We start from the raw sequence: 21,896 nt of genomic DNA on the forward strand, positions 1-21,896 counted from the left end.
TGAACTAGCTTTCCAAGCGTGCTAATGTAGAGAAACAATTTGAACGTTATGTAGAAATTCTACATTAAATATGCAATGACATCACATGTAAGAAAGGTAGGTATACAAGGTATTCGATGTAGAACTAAGCACCTATGTATGGTGGTGACGCTCATCTAGCATTAGAATCAGCTTATATTAGCTGCATGATACAGAAACCCTTGCATTTAAATGGTGCTAAAAAACCTCAAGGTTGCAATAAAGGATTTTCAGGGACCCTGTTTTAAAAACATTGTCATAATTAGATGGTTTATAGTTTTATTATTCGCACCGCAACATTACCAATAAAGACTATCAAAAACGACATTTAAAAGCTGTTATAATCAGACAAAGACGGGGCCATCGGTTATACCAAGAAAACTCCTGACAGCACTTTGCGTTCACCTTTTCCCATGCCAGCGCGTACTCAGGAGGTGGCTGCGCGTGCTGCACATGTGTTATATGCAGCCGCGTGCAACTGATTTATTGGCAGCAGGCATTAAAGCATCGGCACTGTTACTATTCCTACTATTGGTTATAATGAACTTTCTGTAGGTACTTTAATGTTGATTATTTACCTGTGAGAGAAAAAGAAGTCACTTGCCTTTAGAAAACAGTTTTGGCTGCTTAAAGCATTTCTATTAAGATCCATTGGACCATTTTCGCACGTGCACACAGGGGGTCTCATTAGACCCCCTGGATCTCTAGCTCAAAGAAATATAGGGCATCCTCACAGGTAAGCAGGAGGTTTGTTCAGAGGTATCTCCTGCATGCCAAGGAACGTGGAGACAGGGACACCGAATGAATGCATGGAGGGAACTTAAATGGTGCTTAATGGTTAAAATCATTCCCACCTTGGCAGCCAGTCCTTAATGTATTCGTATCACAAAGTGTAAATGTTTAGCACATTGCTTTTCTCATGGAGGAATTAGTAATTTACTCTGTATTTACAGATAATACAACTGATCTGATGCGTGATTGTTGGGTACATGTTAAAGAGCATTGTGGGTTTTATTTTTTTAGTTTTACACACATTTTTACTGTACAGGCACGTTGTGCCAGAGTGAGATTCTTAAGTGCCATTCCCATGTGTAAAACCTTGTTAATAAAACAAACTGCTCTAAATTAAAATAGAAATTAGGGTAATTAATCATGAAATTATTTGCTAGAAGGCATTTGTATAATTGAACTTTAATAGGATATTTTTGCTTTAATATGCGCCTTATCTACATTACACAACATCTTAGGATACTTTAATAACCAGAAATCACATAAAGAAAACGGCTTAGAAAGTTAAGTGCATCCAAATATCATTCCGTACAGCAGCACGTCTAATGTCGATGTCAGACTCAACTCAAATTAACCAAGACTTAATTTAGGAAAATGAGGAACAAAATTGACATAAAGGAGTCGGTGTCATAAACGCTTGAAGTTGTTAGGCTTGTCTCGCTGCAGGCTTGCTGGACAGTTATTGTCCTCAAGGAGTTCCATGGCGTCCCGGCTTTTCCAAAAACCTATAGATTCGATAGCATTTCATGTGGGATTTAAGCAAGTCCAAACCACCAGCGTGGAATTTGGAAGGATAATAGCCAAGCAACTGCTAGATGTTCTCAAGTCATAGTGATTTGAGAACATCTTGCAGTTGCTTGGCTATTATACTTGTCTTCTACAGATGAATTTGTGATCTACGGGGATGCATTATGTCTGTGCTCAATTCCTATTTATTGGGCAGCAGCAATTATATGAAATGTTGCCTTATTTAAGGAACAAAAGAGTACAAAGTACCAGCACTCAAATCAAAAGCTGCAAATATAAACTTGAAATAAACATGATGATTTAGTATTGTAATTTGGCCATCAAGGCAGGTGAGAAAGAGCCAATGTGACTTGTCTAAACCTCCAAACCAAGCCATCCAGGAAAGGAGTTTCTTTGAATCTCTTTTAGTGGTTGCTTTCGACATTGGATACAAGGATATTGCCTGCATTTTTCAAGTCTGCAACTTGTCATTCTCTACTCTGTATTTAGAGTTTTCTTCCAAGTATCAGTTGACAAGTGAAGACATCTCTAATCTTCAAATATTGCTTCATATAAAAACATGACACTTAAGTGACACTCGATGGTAAACCTGGATTAACTAAGGACATGGGATCTTTTTCTAATATAACACGAGACGATGGGGTTTACGGTTTTCCAGCAACATTTTAAATACAATTAATTTGTCACGTGTTGACGAGAGCTGGCATGAGAGGCATGGAAAAAGCATTTTTGAGAATATTACAATAATAGATTTTGAGCTCCACCAAGCAGGGCCCTCCTTACCTTCTGTCTCTGTGCATTGAAATATGTCATTATCATGCATAACTCACATTTTAAAGTGCCTATAATCTGTTGCGCTAAATAAAAGACAATAATGATACAAATGTGTATAGAAGTGTGTAAATTGAATGGAAATCCTATGTTTGAGATATTGCAGTGCTTTCTTTGATATGGGTGCACACATACAAGTGATGTCATCAAAACTAAATTTTAATATTCACATTAAAAACCAGTTTTCATGTTACAAGATTTTGATGTTGCCTCGGAACCAAACTGTTGATTTTTTTCTTTGAAACGCAGGAAAGAGACATTTTTTTTCTCGTAGAAGGCAAAAAAAGGAAGCCAATTCTGCCCAAGCAGCCTTTCAGGTTTGGATAAGGAGAGTAGACATCCCCTTATGTAGTTTCAGGCTATCCTGTTGGATCTACAGCACATACCAGCTTGCCTAAATCAGCTCTCATTTAAAGAAAGTAATTAGCTTTAGAATTCTCTGCAGCTAAGCCAATTCGACAACGACCACTGCTGCGGTTCCAGGTTATTCACAAGTGGTTAATCTATATTCCTAGGCCAGCTGTGACATTGCTCTATATCATCTACGAACGTGTCTTCAGCTGGCATATAAATTCTCCAGACATAGCCAGATGCATGCAATCGCACATGCTCACCAGGGCATAGAAAGTACCTTGATAGATAAACAGATCAACAGACTGGAGGCACAGATTCCTGTGCGAAATAAAGTTTCTGACATTTTCAGAAGCTTTGTTTTTTTAGGGGCAACTTTAGTGTGAATGCACCAAGTCCCATAATCATATCGATAGCCCAATAATGAAAACGCTCATCCCTCTGTGTTCAAGCTTTCTGTTTCCTGATAAGTATAAAAAGGAATAAAAATAAGACTTAAACATATTCATGTGGTTGGAACTGCATCTTTATTTCAGCTTTAATACTGTTCTAACAATAAATAATAAAGAGCCTAGATATATAAATCAGAAATAATAATGTATTTGGTGTGTTATAAGCTTTTATGAAGCCTCGTTATTCACACATGTATAATATGTATGATGTCACCAAACCACATTACTAAATAATTTCTGTGTCCAGATTACACTCATGGACAGTCCATGATCCTCCGTGAACAGGAATAAACCCAATAATGAGGGTCTTCAAACAGAAATGAATCTAGCCACAAATTATTTATTCCGTGGAGTTCTTTTCTATCCATTTTTAGTGTTTTCCATCTTATCAATCTAAGAAATGCAGCAGCCAAGTCAAACCAGGAGATACACTCCTAACTCTTTAAACATCAATCCTTTTACATTGTAACAGGCAGAGTGTTAAATGAGGGTAGGGAAAGGTCTGATTGGAAGATGAGAGCCCGGCCTGAATGTAATTGCTCACTGGAGGTAATTCTGTTTCAGACATACGATGACACACAGGGCTAATTTTTCCCTGGCCCTTAGCTAGAATAAAGCAAAGGCCAGTCGCTTGCAGTGGTGTTGATGGAGTATGGCATTCGTTACGGCTCCCCTACCGGGGTTTATAGAAACAGTTTTCTGTCGCAATAAGTAAATAATTACATTTTCTGATTTATTTCTTCATAGGCTTTTGTCTCTGTTCTTCTCGAGTTCCACACCAAAGCTTGTTTAGAACATCTGAGATATTAACAAAGTCACTTTTGCTATCTCAAGAGTCGTGCTTCACTGTCACTCTCTAAATCTAGAAGTACAATATAAAGTGTACTTACAATGAAAAATATTTTCATTATCAATGAGTGTGATTGATGTGATAGGGGGGAAATCTATTGCAAAAATCCATGTACGTGCAGTAACGCTAATACTGTAAGATCTGTAAAATTAGCCACATGGCAAATAATATGTTTATTATTTATGCCCAGAGCGCGTGTATCCCAAGGAAAACTTTTGGTAATACAAAACCTAAAATTCTAGTTAATGTCACTGTTCATACGTTCCATTCTGTGAACCTTTCACACTCCTTGCACCATCTTGATGACCACCTTGAAATATTTGGGGGATGACTGCTGGTCAAGGATTGTTCAAAGTGATGTTCCATTTGAAAGTGAATCTTGACAGGTTTCTCCTCAAGCAGGGTCCGACAACTGAAAGGACACCAGTGTACATAAAAAGGGTTACGGAAGGCACTGATTCATACTGGATATTTAAAGAAATGTCCGTAATAGAGCCTAATGCCTGCGCTGGCCGTGCATGTTAATATAGTTTTTATTTCCCTGCAATCTGTCTACATCTCGCAGTTTAGGTAATAAACTTTGTTTACAGACATTATTGAATTATAACAAAATATGCAAGGTATAATTATACAATATATGGGTCTGTTTATTAAATCATTTTTTAAATTGGATCAACTAATGCATTGTAGGTAGTAGATGCCACCATGATGGTTTTAGAAGGAGCTACCTAGTTTACCCAGAGACCTAATAACTATAGAACTGTATTTGGAAGGGTTGCCAAGGACATCTACCTTAACACTGCAGAATCTGATGGTGCTATATAAAACACTAAATAATAATAATTCAACTTAGTGAATAAGGCCACATAAAGTGATCACATATCTAACTTATCTGAGGCTTTCCATGCTGTTTTTTTATTCACTATCATAAAAGGTTAGCAAGAAGACCCTTCTAACTTAAAATTCACAATGGAGAAAAAACTATCTAGCAAATTCTATTGATTTTTATAAGGTATTTTTTCTTAATGCATGTGGTTTTAGCCTAAAAATTGCATCTCTTTTGCTGTGACATATAAGCGTTCAATGCCACACAATCCATTTGTAATAATTTGTCGGTTGCACTTAGACCTATCCTACACATTATGGAGCAGACTTTCATTTCTAGTGTCAAGTTAAAAAGACTTGGAGAGATATAAGCACGTTTCTTTTTTTTTTGTTGTATTTTAGAGGCACTCACAATCCATGTAGAAAAGAATAGATACACGGGCTTCATTTAAAAGAATCAGTGACTCTTATGAAGGGTTTGGAGTAGAAGATTAAACACAAAGTGCCTTCCTGCCTTGAAAATAGGAGAGATACCCACGTGCGTTCACTTTGTCATACCATTTTTATTACACAGATAGATAAATTAATGCAAAGGCAATTTAATCTCACTGTGCATTAAATCCATTAGTAGCAGGAAAGAGTCTGGGCAAGAGATATTTTTGGCTGCCTTTTATTCCAGCAACAAGAATGTAAAAAATGTGCCAGCTTACATTCGGTCAAAGGCTAAAATATAGATGTGTTTAATGGATATTTCCTCTGTCGAACTAATAGACAGGTTGACATGTTCCTTTTAGTTAATCTCCCTCAGCTGCAAAGAATATTACATGATCAGTACGTGTAGCTAGGTTAGAGAATGTGTGTTCTTCATCTGGGATTTAAAGTGATTTTTTTTTTTACAGACAAATGTTATTAATATTATTAATATAACGCAGGCAAGACCAGGGGGACATCAGACAGGATATAGAGGGACTCTTTATAAAGTGACTCCTTACAGTCATTTGTAATTTGGAGAGTAAAATGGGGCTAGTTTTATAGAGGAGGTTTTGACCTCGGATGAAAAAGTCTTCATACACAGATGAAATATATTGAATTGGAACCTTCTACAAGGAGGAGGTCATCTTAAGGATTCTGACATACCATATGATTTATATGATTAGCTATGAACTATACCTCTTATCCTAACCCATGAGGAGTGACAGCTGTTGCTAGTTCCAGGACTAAAGACAATTCAAGATATCTTGTATTTGGCTACATGAGCATCAGGCAACCTATGTTGTTGACTATGGGTCATCTATTTTAAGAGGGCCATCAGACATTTTGTTAACCCTGTTGATGTTCTTTGCTGTGTAGGCAGCTGCTAGTAACTGTTAAAGACAGACAATCCTGCATAAAGTGACGACATCTGAACAGAAACATGTGTTCCCTGCAAACATGTGTGCAGTGTCCACAAATAAGTATATCATTAAGGACCAGTAATGGGAAGTAGATTTTTAATCGTCAAATCAAGGACTCGGTTATTATTCAAATGGCCACTTATTTGTTCGAAGGGGCAAGCAGTGCTAAAACCATTGAACACTTATTTGGCACCGAGGGGGTTAAAATGATGTCAGCATAATAGTATACTTTGTAATCAGGCTACGTTACCTGCTGTGCAAAGTATATTGAATTATTAGATTAATTTTCTTCCAAGAACACATCCCCGTGTGTCATTTGCACTATTTTATCTTGTAGGGAATGCATAAACGAATCCAACTCTTTGGAATGATGGAAAAATGTCCATTTTTCTAAATAACTAGCCTAAAACATAATTGCTTTTGCACATTACTGCTCATTCAAAATTGCACTAATCATTTGCTGCTGGCAAAATAGCTGACAGTTGGTTGAAGTCATTATGTTCGGCAAGTTCAGTAGACAAAATAAAGCCAAAGTATGTTGCAATTGATTGAGGCCTCATCTACATCCAATCTCTCGGCCTGATGCAATTAGTCTTTGACCTTTTTCTGAAATTTAAATATTGAAACAGATAAGTCACATGTAACTAGCTTTCACGTCATGTGCATAGAACTTCTTGCAATCTGTTTAAAGAAGTATTGTAAGCAGTATTACATATTTATACAAAAAATGGAGTACCGTGAAAGAGTCCTTAGTAATTCTGGATTGACTATTCATGCTTCCATATCCAGAAGATGTCCTGGCTCTACTCTCTTACCCCTTACCTTTAGTAAAATTGTAGACCTTCATTGCTTTGGACCTCAGACCAGGCCTCTAACCTCAATGGCATGGGGGTAAATTACCAAACCCAGGTATTGCAAGGGGGTTGAGTATTATTGGGCTGAGTTGTCCGTGTATAGTGTGCAATTTAAGTGTGATCTTCTCACGTTATCTGTACATTAAGCAGTGCCAGCATATATACTCTTTGCCGGAAAACATCTCCGGGCTGATTGTTCAGAATACACATTAAAATCAAGGAGTGGACATGTCTTTTGCAAATTTCTGGTTTGTATGTGGGGCGACTCCTTAGTCTATACGAAGTAAAGATTCTGTTAACTAAGTCACTGGAAAAGCATAACATACGGTGGCAAATAGCCAGTAGTCCATGCACGGAGTTCATGTTCATTGTGTGACTCACTATTATCAAATATAGCGCAGAAGTACCCTTAGGATGCGTGGAACTAATTATTCACCAAATTAAATCCATACTAGTCAAAGGAAAAAATTAGGAATTTCATGTTTCAGTTGATTTTTTTTTTAGGCCAGCAACATGTGATGCCCTAGAGGCCACTTGAATCATATCCACGCCAACACGCTTTATTTGACACTTCAGTGTGCTTCAGGAATTGGAAGCACAATTTTTTGTGTGAAACGTCTGTCTTAGATGAAAGCGTTTGCAAAATTATTCACCAGTAGCATTTAGTAATTATGTCATATATGTTGAAAAATTACAAAATGAACCGTGAATAGGCCTTAGTTTCACATTGCAGGATACATTTTAATGGGAGCAGATGGTGCTACTTCAAAGAGGTTCTCGCAAATGCATACCTGAAATAGGATTGGCTGATGAAATCACGTGATTAAACATGGTGACAAATGTAGGAGAAGGGCCAGGGGTTCAACTGATATTGAAAATAATTGCCATGTTGTAGCTATTAAATTGTGTCGTTGTTGGAATGAGGCCATAATGATAGCAATTAAAGACAATTATATGAAAGAAACAAAAACAGTAATAAATATTAGGCTTATAGAGAATATTTTAAGGAACATCTAGACATAATAAAGTTGTTATTCGTATTCTCTTATTGCCATTATTACCAGATATTTCTTTCTAAAAAATATCTTTCCTCTCTCCCTATCTCTCTCTCTCTCTCTATAATGTATATAGTTTAGTGGTACATTAAGATACAGCTCTTTAAAATAAGATGAAAATACCAACTTCATCTCTTGATGTTTACGATAAAAGTCCCTGAGTAAAGCAGCAATTTTGATTTCCATGTTCTTAAATTTTAAAGTATGTATGCAGTCCTTATACAAGCCTTTGTTCAACAAATCCTGTTTCCACTGAATAGAAGCATATTATTTCTGTAAGCGACAATTTACTGAACAAACACAGAAGACTGTAAATCCTTCTCTGCTGATTAAATATTGGGAACACCTTGATAAAGTGATTTAATACACACAGTTGCAATTCATGATATAGCACGGTTAATGTCTGTGCATATAAAGAACAATTATCAAAGGCTTAAAATAATATCCCTCATTACAAATTGACTTTAATTATCTGTTTTAATCCTAATTACAAATGGATTTTTCTTATCTATTACTTGATTTTAAACATATTTGTAGAATTCTTTTTAATGAGTTGATCTCTGCGTTATTACATATTGGCACCTTTTAATTTGATCTCTGTGTGACCTTCCCCATGTGTAGGTTTCTATCATCACATTTGACTGTAAACTACAGGGAAGAGGATTTTTTCTTGTTACCATTCTGCTTGCAATTCATCAGTTTTTCTTTTCACTTTTATTCTTTTTATTGACAAAGCTGGATTAATGTAGGGCCTGATGAGCTGAAGCTCCAGGCCTATGTCTCTTTAATAGGTCCATTGGCCAACAGTAGCCACACAAACCTTTTTATCTAAAGTATTAGCAATACTTCATAGTTATAAGCCTCTGTGGGGTGGTCGGGCAGGGGGCTGTTGGAGAAGAGATGTTTTGGAAGGCTGGCACCTCACGATGTTCCTCCGGCTCCTACGTGTTGTTGATGAAGCTGAAGCTCCAGGCTTATGACTCTTTAATAGATTCATGAGAGTGTTTTACATGTTCTATATTTTGGTTATTTTTTTTATTAACAGGAATAGGAGTAATAATATAACTTAATACATAGTTACAAAATATATATCTGGGAAGTAGAATTAAATTAAATGCTTTTGAGGTAAATTTTTTTGTGGGATTAAGTTTTTTCACCACCCTTCCCTCCCACACACAAAAGGAAACAACACACATCCACCATACAGTACATGGAATGGATCCCTCTGCTCTGTTAATTTGGTCCAGGTGGGTGACAAGAAGGGAGATAACTTCAGGGCAGGAAAGGAATTAGATCTTATCTTTCTTATGGCAAACTTTTAAAGTATTTCCAAAACCACTATGCTAATTCCAAACAAAACCACAAGGTATAGGTCGTTTTAGTAAATTAATTAACTGCAAAAGCTCTGATGGTGTGACACTTCCCCTTCAAGACAGAAGACTTAATACAACTTCACTATCCATTGCACACTGATAACCACACAGTATACCTTAATAACAGAGCTAGATTTCTAAGAGAATAATGAATGCTCTGAAAGACTCTTTGCTGTATAGTAAATGATCATCTCCACCAATAAGCACTCTCAATTTCCCCTTTGCCCTCCTAATTACTATTACTACTTATAGTGATTATGCTTGAGAAGCAAGGCTTTTTAGATGTCACATTTCTTATAATTGCACATATAATACCATACAATGAGGGAAGAAATCTGTGTTAATGCAACTGTTATAATTATATTCACCTTGTACATTTCACTCATGAAAGCTGTATTGACTATTAATATGAAAAGGTTTTAAAAAATACGCTAGTCTAAACATTACTTATTGTTTTATTAATTTTCCTTCCTTAAAAAAGTGTTATGGCTTAGTTAGAAAACTCAACAGTTTTAAATATTATTCAACTCATGGCCCATCTTGTGATACTCAAGGCACTAATTTTTATAACTCAGGTTTCCATATTAAAGTACAGAGGGGTATATTGTGTTCTGGCCATTTAAATATTAAGGTTTGGTCATGGGAACTACACTGGCTCAGGTAAAGTAGCATACTTGCGGTGGGGGGATAGGGGCGGCTTATCAAGTTCCACTGATAAGTCAGGTGCCACGCTAACTCACACAGGTCCAGAGTCTCCCAGAAATTCCCTCTCTCTCAATATCTCCCTACCTTCTTTGCCGACCGCTTTTATGTCCATGTCCCATTTCCAGCAGCGCCGCTTCTTCTCTTGTCTCTTCTTTCTTCTGCCTTCTTTCTTCGTCCACTTCTCCCTGGTAAAAGCTCCCAGAGTACTACCCAGAGAGCTGTGGGAAAAGAAAAAAAGGGAAATGGAAAAGGTTGACCGCGAAGGTAGGGCAACACTGAGGAAGAGAATGTAAGGGTGTGAGAGACAGCTTGAGTAAGAGTTGAGTAATGAGAGAGTGGGAGTGTGGATGTTTTTATGTTTTAAAGTGTGTGTGTGTGTGTGGTGGGCAAATATAAGATCCACCCTGGGTGCCAAATACTCTAGGTATGCCCCTGCTCAGTTAATTCGGTTAATTCACCTGTGCTCATGCATTGATGAACGCTGACGTAAACACCTCTAGAACAAGTAGTTTTCCTTTTATTTTAATCAAATGTTGTGCATATTTCAAAGCAAGCTGCTAACTAATGCTTGGGGTAACAAAATCCTATAGAAGAAAGGCTTTGGAGTTTTCCCTCTCATTAGGACTAGTCTGCTAAAGTACTTAAAGCCCGTAGTATGAATCAACTTTGTTAGAGACTTTAAAAAAAAAAAAACTTTTTCCCAATTAAACTAAGTCGCACCACACTGTAGAATTTAATCAAATTATCCAGTGGTCACCTCTTTATACCAAGTGTTTTTACGACACCATATCCAACCAGAATCATTATAGAGTTTCTTTCTGACTCATTTACGCGAATGTTTTTATTAGCTTTAGCTATATAATTTGCATGAACTACAAAACAGCCTTTAATTTATTCATCCATTAAGTTGGTTTTGAAAGTTTCCCATCTGGAGTGCACGAGCACCTACTGTATGCCTGCTAACTGATAGATTACATATTCTGAAAGCTACTTGTGGAAATAACCAGAAGGCATGTATATATATATCCACTGAAAAAAAACAGAATGAATGGCAACGCAGTATACTGAGTGAACCTACTGCTTTTTCCTTTGCTTGTATCGTGTATTTCTATGTATACAGATTTTAGCTTATAAAAAAGTACATTGAAATAATTTCACTGCTATCCCTTGGAATAACAGTGCGCAAGAGAGGGATGGATAGATGAATGATGGATAGATTATTATTATTATCTTTTATTTATATAGCGCCAACAATCCACGCAGCGCTTAATACAATACATATATTCAAGGGGTATGACAAGACGAGAATGGACTAACAAACCGATACATTAGGTGGAGAGAGCCCGGCTCGCAAGCTTACAATCTTGAGGGATTGATAGATAGAGAGTAACGTACCTAGGAACTCTTAAGGTGGACCTGGGTGAAACCCACTCACTCTCCCCTTCCCTATATATATATAGGAGACACACACCAGAAATGCTTTTATTTTGTATGGAGTTGTATCATTTTAGTATGCTTTAAGTTATACCACTAGGGGGCACATTTTCTACAAATTTTATCTATATAGGACCCATAACCAGTACAAGGAATCCTCTTGTGTACACATATTCTAGATGTTTTAGTAATTTATCACAATGCTTATTCTAATCTTAACATGTGTTTTTTTTTAGCTAGGGACATGCCAATTATGTGTATTAAACATAGTTCTGAAAAACTGGTACTTTAGGGAAACCGTTGCATGTTTTTGGTTTATAATCCTGTGTTTATAGTGAAGACAATGAGACATTTAAAACGAAATCATTTAACTTCAGCTCAGGGTCTTGTGAACGTGCACTTGGCATAACAACTAGCGCTTTCTCATCTCTTCACTTACGCTACAGAGAAAAAGAGCTTAAGAGGTAAAGAAAATGACCTCCATCTGCTCAACATATTGTGTACAATTGTGGTGAAGGCCAAAACCTTAAATTACCTTTGCTCCTGGGAGTTTGAAAAGGATAATGATCCTAAAAAAAAAAGTCTTCACAATACAAGGGAATTAATCATTTCAGCAAAGAATCTACACATGTACCTTTGTTAGAAGCAGGTATACAGAAGTTTTAGTATCCACCTCAATATTAACTTCTCATAGTGGGTACAAGATGTCCTCAGATAAAGAATAAACTGCTATTAAGGTGATATGTCAGACTTTTACTGAATCTAAGCATAAAATTCTTTAAAAAATCTATGAAAAAGTGCATTTTATAAATGTTCTGTTTTAAAATCGTAAGGGCCATATCTTTACAAATAATTAACAAACTTATGGTAAATGTCACCCCCCCTCCCCTTGAAACATTTAGTGCAAAAGGGCCACTTTGGTGCAAATACCTGATTCTAAGTTTAGTTTGCTTTGTAACTATGACTTAAGATAGCATAAGATAGCCCAAGTTCCTCCCTAGGAGCACCTGCTTTTTGGGGAGTCCATACTTCAAATACAGATACCTGCCTGTGCCATAGAAATATAGAATTTGACAGTAGATAAAAAAACATCTGCTCTGCACATAATTATTTAATGTGTTTCATTAAGTTTGGGCAACCATCACATGACGGAGTAACTCAGCATGTCGAATGTAAAGATTTGCCATGGAGAGGTAACCACTGAAGCTTGTAGTCCAATATAAGCAAGAAACATAGAATAAGTACCACTTAGCTCATCCAGTCCATCCATTTTTCCTGCTGTAAAGGCTAAAACCCTAATCAGTCCTTCGACTTGCGTTAGATTGACGATAGCCATATCCCTACCCCATGCATGTTTGAATTCCCTCGCATCTACTGGGAGGCAGTTCTTGTTAATAGGTTAATACACTATGGTTATCTCACCCGGAGCGCGGGTCTGTTGAACAAAGCATTTCTAGAGTTCTATGCCTTGAAAAGTGTTAGCATAAAAAACTGTGGACATCCAAACTTTGAAAGAATATTGATTGTCGTCATGCTTTTTAAGTTATAAAAAAAAGGTTTCAATAGCTTTTTATTGCTGGAAAAGTCCATAGTAAATGTATCTTGCAAGTGTCATTTATTAAAAAAAAAGGATGCAATAAAATCTCTGCTTCATACGACCTGAGCACTAAAACTTTGTAAATCCTTAGAGCCATTGTCTGGCTGAGTAGAATTTTATAGACAATCTCTGCCAACATTTGAAATAAATGTTCAAGGTTGATGTTTGCATATAAGTAATTTTTCTTCAATGAGTTAATTGTATACCATTAATTGTTAGTATATTTGCAGAATGAAACCGTTTTTCCTTCACATGAATATTTTGACATTTATAGAAGAAATATTGTTATTTTTTTAAGTTTTTATTATCTTTTCTTCATTTTCATTCTTACACAGTTGGGGCTATCAGATGGCATAACCATTCAACTTTCTTGTTAGCCTCATGGCAAGAAAGAACATAAAGGTGTTAGTTTTTCTTTAGCGGGGTAGAGGATTGCAATTCTATCTAAAATGAGAGATTTGAGGGGGAAAAAAGAAATAAATTGATGTCAGCCTTCTCTCAAGGGACCCCTTGGAGCAATGCACTCACTTAGAGGTGAGCTTTACATGAACTGCTGCTTTCATACAGATGGACTGAAAATTGTTTCATTGCTGTAGCTGTGACTCGAAACATTTTTAGATCTATGCAACAAATACCCGATCCCAAATGAAACATATTGAGCACCCTGTGGAGAATGTTTTAGTTATGGTCTGGTCAAGGAATGGTGCTCGGCAACTGATAGCTACATTCATTTACTCTTTTGACATTGTTGCTTAGCAGAAAACATTTTGTTTGTTTTATATATTTATATATATATATATATATATATATATACACACAGTAGGTGCCAAAGTTTTATAATTTAACAAAATGGAAACAGTGAACAAAAGAATCTAAATCAAATCAATATTTGGTGTGACCACAGTTTGCATTCAAAACAGCATTAATTCTTCTAGGTACATTCACACACAGTATTTCAAGGAACCCGGCAGGTAGAATGTTTCAAACATCTTGGAGAACTAAGCACAGTTCTTCTGTGGATTTAAGCAGCCTTGGTTGCCCCTCTCTCTCCATATAATGCCAGGCAGACTTGATGATGTTGAGATCAGGTGGGGGCCATACCATCACTCCCAGGACTCCTTTTTCTTCTTTATGTTGAAAAAAACGCTGTTTCAATTTAAAGCTTGATGATCATTAGCACTGGTGTAATTTTTTTTAACCATACTCCTAACTAAATGCCTACAAAATCCCTGACATTGTGCATGTGTACCCAGAAGAATTGATGCTGTTTTTAGGGCAAAGGGTGGTCACACCATATTTGAATTGATTTAGATTTTTCTTCTGTTCACCCACTTTGTGTTTTTTTATGATAAAATATAAACATTTTACTAAGATGCCTGTTTATGAAAGCATTCCTACTTTATAGCATTTTTTGAATAATAATAGAAAAATAATCTATTATAATAATAAATATATAAATAATAATAGAAAAAAAATTTATAGTATTGGAGTGTGGCCTTCTCACGAGATGTTCCATACCCCCCATTCCTAATCCTTGCGAACTGTATGTTATGCCAACAAGACCCTTGACAGATAAGGTATTGTTTTCAATATCCATTAATGGATTTTAGTGTATGCCTCCAAGCAAAATAAGAAAAAAAATCCTAGGATCACACATTGCTTAGTTGGAGATTGCCTGGATAAACACATGGTCAGCACATGTCTCTGTGAAGTCCAAGTGTGGACTAGAAAGAAATGGTTGCTTATTATTGCTGTCATACAGTCTTCTAGTTTAATTATAACGGGACACATGCTTAAGCTAAGTCAACATCTGTAGACATCGGGACACAACATTTTAATCACAGCCTGCTACCTAAGGTTATGGAAGCATCAATGCACTTCAGCTGCTCGTCAGCACGCCCTGACTTTTATATATTATTGCACTAGTTATTTCCATAAGCAGAAATAAAATATTTTACTTAGATTTATTAGTGAGGTTTTGATGCGCTCACCAAAAGCCATTATTTAACAGATTACGTTTTAGCGTATGAAAGATAACCCCATATTAATGTATACACTCGATTTCTAGGGAGCCTGGCCTCTGTCCAACCGAAAGTAAGAGTAAAATGTGAACATACGGTCCATACCTGTGAACCTCCCGGTGTAGGCCCACTAAAGCTCCCTCTCTTCTGGGGTGTAGCTTTGTGAAGTTCGGGGCTACCCCCAAATAATTAGTGAATGGAGAGTGGAAGGAGAGTCGCTGGAGAATGGATGTGGCCAAACACTGCTCTGGTGCCCGTAGAAAGTATAAATTACATTGAGAACTTTTATGAAAATATTCATTTATAGCAAATTCAGAAAAATACGTTTTTCAAAAATACCCCTTTTATATGATGAACATGCTACATCTTACACAAGAGGTATGTGAACGCCTGGTTATGCTAGCCACTTTGCAAGCAAATGTATAGATTAAGAATCTATACATTAGCGTACCTCTTTATCTTTACTATCAACTTTGTCACAAAATACACAAATATGACTGCCATGTGGGCCAAATGCAAAGACGTGCATACTTTTTGATAGGTTTGCTTTACAATCCTACAAGTAAATACTGTAAAAAAAGATTACATTTCTTGCATCACGTTGGCCACAAGCCCTTGCGGAGGAGGGATTCAAATTCTCATTTCATTCTCCTTATGACATGGTATACGCCTGAAATGCTCCCAGGTAAAGGGTCAAATAATTTAAGTCACTGCCAGCAAATAACTATTTTTGATGTGCGAGTCTGTTTTATACCTCAAACAAGCAGAAATTTCTATCCCTTCCCAGCGAGTTAAATTCCCACTGCAGCGAGCGATCAATACGCAGGTAGAAGCAGCAATTGCAGGGATTAAAGTCACAGGAGCTAGGGAAGATGAGCACTAGTCTAACCACCCAAGGATCAATGTGCTGACATGTCACACAGCATGAAGGTGCCCCTTAGTTCACTGTCTTACTTTATCATCCTTGTGTCTGGCACAGCAATGCCCAAAGAAGCAGTTCAGACCAGACAAGTATCGCACTTCTGAGACAGTTACAGAACAAAGATCCTTAAAGATTAAGATAAGGGTCATGCATGCTTACTTTGAAATAGTGCTCTTTCTTAAAAAAAAAAATGCAGAGCTCTGTGAAATCCAAGTTCTGTTTGTAGTCTACAAGAACATTTTATGTCACGTATAACTTAAGGAGAGCTGCCAGGAACAAACATACAGAGCAGAGACCGACCACTCACTGATAAAATCATTGCTAATGGTTTCGAGACATAAAATGTTGATTTTTGTCTTTTCTTTGCAACAACCGTTTTATTTTTCTACTTTTATTATTTAATTATCAATGCTGGTATCTCACTGTAGCTCAACTTATAAGGGAGATCGAGCATCCGGCTCTATGAATAATAAGAAGCGTTATGTTTTAGATGATGTGCAATTACAGTGGTTGAGTGTAATCCGGTATACATTGAGCTGTGAAATGAATTTGTATTTCTTTCTCTGGGTTTTTTCTGAGACCATTTGGGAATTATGATTTTTTTTTTTCAAGTAATGTAAAATGAAAAAGGTCAAAAATGATGTAGGAAGTCAGTAATAGGTCATAAGTCAAAAGAACAATGTGAATACTGTATCCATCTATCTGGGTGCAGGATGTGGTACCTTAGCCTTTCCATGCCGTGATCCCTTTTAAAGACAGAATTATAGAATTTCATGGCAGAAAAGAACCATCAGTTTTTCCCGATGTCAAGACTCAAACCACAACGTTGGTCTTATCTTCAGGATAGCCATATGCCTTTTCCAATGCACATTTAAACGGGGTATTAGCCCCTACTACTTCTGCTGGGAAGCTGTTCCACTTATCTATCTCCCTCTCAGTAAAGTAAAACCTAATCTAAGCCACTGAAGCTCTAGTTTTAGATTATGGCCTCTTGGTCCAACATTTTTTTAAGATATAAAAATTGGTGCAAATACCCTGACAAAACATAAAAAGCAACAAGGAATGAATACTCAGCAGATATACATTTACAGTGATATAGAGGGATATGTGTAGCGAAACCTCCTATTATTATACCAAGTAGTCAAATTGTAGATCTCATCTCACAGTGCGGTCTGATTGTAAATCTCATAGCACTTTTTTCATAAACAATGTCGACAGTGCAGTCAAACTGTGAATATCAGGGGTTTTAAAAAAAAAAAAAATATCAAAGAGCCATCTGAATGTAAATCACATAATTTTAGTTGGCATCGTACAGTTGAACTGTAAATCTCATACCGTTTTTCATAGATCATGTCACAAAAGCAGATAACGTATCTTATACCATGTTTCAGATTCAATGTCACGGTGTAGTCGGACTGTAAATCTTTTTCATCTGTAATAAGACAAACAGAATGTAAACGTAATGTGGTTTTTTTCATACACAACTGAGCTATATATGTAAATAAATATAATATATTTAAATTAGAAATAAGAATACAATTCTGCAATAACGGAATTTAACAGGGCCTTTTCCCATCCAAGATGCTTCTGAGTTTGTGCAGAATTTACACACAATTTGAAGTCTGATCGCGTTCTGTTCGAGGTCCTTATTTTTATTCAGCTGGTTAATTTTGATGGAAATTGGCCAATGCAGGCAATAGTTTGGGCACAACTTTTTTTTTTTGTTCCATTAGACTGAATGAAAAAGGAAGGTTACAAATAATAAGTTTCTCTCGCTGATTTGTAATGAACTCGTTTAGAAATACCCTGGCTTTTCAGTAGCTGCAGAGCCGCGTTAACTAAGTGCATGCAACCACGTTTTATTTTGATCAGCTTTTGCAGAGCTATGGCTTGTAATTATCATAATCTAACAATTAGCCCTGGCATCCCTTCTCAGTGTTTAATTACCCTGATAAACGGTAATTGAATAGAGGGCTAAACAACTAAAACAAAAATACTTCCTGTCTGCTTTAGGTCGAATCGCTGCTTTATCGCCTCACATTGTTCTGTTATACCGTATACATAGACGGGCAATGGCTACCATTTCCCCTGCTTTAAATTCTACCAGGATTCCTTCATCTGTGCTTGACCTTGACTATTAATCTTGGAGCTATAGAGGCTTCTGTCTGTACCTGGCTCAAGTTGTAGCATATGTCCAAATCAAAAGAACAAACAGATATAAACTAGCATGTAATGAGGTTAATGTACCAAGCAGTGATCCATTATTTTAACTTAAAAATAATCACAATTCTAATATCCCTATTGAGAGTAAAATCATAAAACAATATCGCCTCCTTTAGTCTATTAAGATTATTAAGATTTTTCCATCTATCGGTCCAGATAGATATATATCCCAATCAAGTTAAATAAATGACATAACTTTCAAGAAATCGTTCTTTTTATTCGGATCATATACTGGGCCAGCCGTTCTTGATAGCGTAGTTCACTGGGGCTGATCCTTTGTACTGTATAGCTCCTATGTTGGTGAATACATCACAGAGAAAGACTTCGTTGCCCTGTGGCTTTTTACACCTGCGTTGCGGGACTTACTTTTTCTTTTTTTTACAAATTATTTTAGAATGCACATTAAAGATACAGATGCCGGATCTCATTTTTAAACGCTCCATGGTTTTAACTGACATCAGCCGGCATGAAGTCTGAGTTAATACAGTCATTTGTTATTACCCCATTCTCCTCTAATCAAATGTCATGAATACGTCTTGATTACAGACTTTTGTCTTTTAAACATTAATGAGTGTTGCATCTATGGCAAAAAGTTTAATAGAATTCTTCTGACCTTGCAAATAATAAAAGTAAAGAGATCTTAGTAAAATACATATGATGTAGCAAGAATTCTACTAAGCCATCATTATTTTACCATCTTAATTAAATGTTTCTTATCTACTGTCTGTCACTATTAGCTTTTAGTTAGAGTTTTGTACTCATGTCTACGTTCCTGCAGCATCGTGTACTCCCACGGATCTGAATTCCTCATGATTGATGCGTATCCAATGCAGTCATACCGTTATAAGTACTGCTACTAAATAACATTCTGTAGGATCAAGAATATAGTTGGAGAAGAAGTATTTCTAATCACAAATAATTGGTCTCATTAGAGGGTATACTATGTAGAAGCATTCTTGGGGGGCTAATTTATGGTTTATAAAATAGGTTTTGGGGTATTGATAGGTTATATGATCAATTAAAATGATCACGAATCACTCACTCCAAGTCTATTAGATACTTTTTGGAGTTTGTACATAGAAGTGCGACGAAATGAAGATTTCCCAAAATGGCTTATTTTGCGGGCATAAAAATCTCTGTGTATAATACATAGCCACCTGGATGACACCTTTGTATGGTCCAAGGCCCCCATACCTGATCAATAGAATGCACTAGAACACAGCATCACAGTGCCAGTTATATCAAACACTACTTTAACCCCTGAAGGACAATGGGCGGTCCCTAAACCCATTGAAAACAATGCATTTTGAGCTCGTACATGTACGGGCTTTGTCATTAAGGGGTTAAGTAGAAATAAAGGTGTTGGATATCGCTCGAGCTGTGAGGATGTATCCTTGTCTCGTCTCTTCAGCTGAATATCAAAGTTTCACAAAAGAGACTTGTTATCATAAGATACAATTTTTGTCATATGACATGCCATTATCTTTGACAATCATATAGTTTAGAGTTAGACCCTATATTACTATACCCTACCCCGTCTTCTAAAGGTGATTTTCTTTCTCGAGATATGCTTTATATAAAATATATAATATATTTTAATGGATGTGGTTTGATGTTGGCCATGTATAGTTACATTTCCATTGCAGAAGGTGACCTGACAGGTCTGCCTTCTAATGGTTAATTTTTATCTTCTTTTTTTTAAACGGCGCTTAATTTTTATTTATCACAGCATTTTGTACATTTTTCTGGAACCAAAATTAAAAACGACGCTGTATATTTCCTTGGCTGCATGTTTTTGCAAGATAAATATTTCAGGGCCGTTCTGTAAAAACAGAGTTAAAACACACGTACAGTTTTACAGATGTCATCTTTCAAATGGGAGAATGTCATGACCCCTTTTTCTCTTTGTTTATGTTCTTCTGCTTTATCATGGTGACGAGTAGTGGAGGAAGATCAATTAGCTGAAAGCAAAAGAGGTCATTGAGCATGGGTGACTGTATCATCCATATAGTGTGACAGATCAAGAACTGCCTGTGAACCACGCATTACACATAATATATAATTCCGGGTGTCTTGTGTTTCCTCTAATAAGTGTTAGGTTTCATTAATTTGAAGATGAACTTTGTGCTTATTACATTGCTCATAAAACAGTAAACACAAAAACATGACTTTTTGTAGCATAAACCCTGAACTTAAAGTAAATCAGCTTCTAGGAATGTAGAATTCTGGCTTCTGTTTTGTAATTGAATGTGTTCGGTGATTGTTACTGTGTTGTTTAGAATACCCAGTATGTTTAATGTTGGAAAATTCTCTATTATGCGTAGTGAATGAAATCTTGCTGCTTGGTTCTTAGGGCCAACTGTCTTATAGCTTGTGAAATGATCCCATTCCCAAGACTCCTGGTGGGCTTTAAGTTTAAATGCTAGTTTATCATTCGAGGCACATCAGTGTCAAATGTCACAGAAATGACACTTGCAAATCCTCCTCTATCGCACGCCTGAAAATGCTCAATAATAATTAAAGTGAAAACCCATTTGGGCGAACACCTTAGGCTATGACTATCATCTGGCTCTTGTTCAGGAGCTGTCGGGTTAGCTTGAGCACTATTAATACATATCCCAGAATCCTTTTATCATAAAGCTGCAGATTTTCTTCTGTATGGTTTGGCAGTCAAACTGCGTGGCTTCTATGTTTCTTGTAAATGTTACATGGGCTTTGTAAGTATCTTGACAAATGAATGCCAACAATGTGTAACAAGGTAAACATGGCAGCCCTTATGTCATAAATCATAGTACACAGACGCAGGATTGCTGAAGTGAAATATGTGACTTGAGGAAGGGACTAAGTATCTGTTCTTAATAAAAAATATGTTAGTATTTCCTCTCTCCTTTCTTTAAAAAACAAAATGTAAAAGGCGTAAATTCCATGTTTGCTGATGTTATTATATATCTATTGCTTGGATCAAACCATATTGATACATTTCATTTTACAAGACTGAATGAAGACATTATATTCCATGAAGGTCCCATCGTGCGTAATTAGACAATTTCCCATCTAAAAAAAAACATTTTAGGTACAGTAGGTTGCAGTGCAGTAATTGGTTATTTCAATTGCTATCAACTACTTAAAAAAAAAAATGAGAATCAAAGAGAGAGGAAGTTAATTACAGGCGAGTCAAGAGACTAAGATATCTTACTGCAGGAACATCCTGGTCCGTCTATTAATGATGACGCACATGTGAAAAAACATTAACAAAATTCAACAAAAGCTACCATGGTTATGTTGAACATTAAAGTAGCTGTTTGTAACGTGCTAAATGTTAGATATCCTTACAAAAGGTCCTATTACTTTTTTAGAGGCCTGCTGTTTTTTGACCTATCATTGTCCCCCAAGACACTTCAGAGACACAGTTGTCTATTCTATGAGTTATTCTTCCTTCATAGCACTGCCATTGG

General features: G+C 36.4%; 1 protein-coding gene across 2 annotated transcripts in view; it reads left to right on the forward strand.

The window, feature by feature from the left end:
* Positions 1 to 21,896, forward strand: part of EFNA5 (ephrin A5) — a 185,306-nt gene that overhangs the window by 135,783 nt on the left and 27,627 nt on the right. The window lies entirely within an intron of this gene.

This window comes from Spea bombifrons, chromosome 1 (assembly GCF_027358695.1).
Source record: "Spea bombifrons isolate aSpeBom1 chromosome 1, aSpeBom1.2.pri, whole genome shotgun sequence".
Classification (NCBI taxonomy): Eukaryota; Metazoa; Chordata; class Amphibia; order Anura; family Pelobatidae; genus Spea; species Spea bombifrons.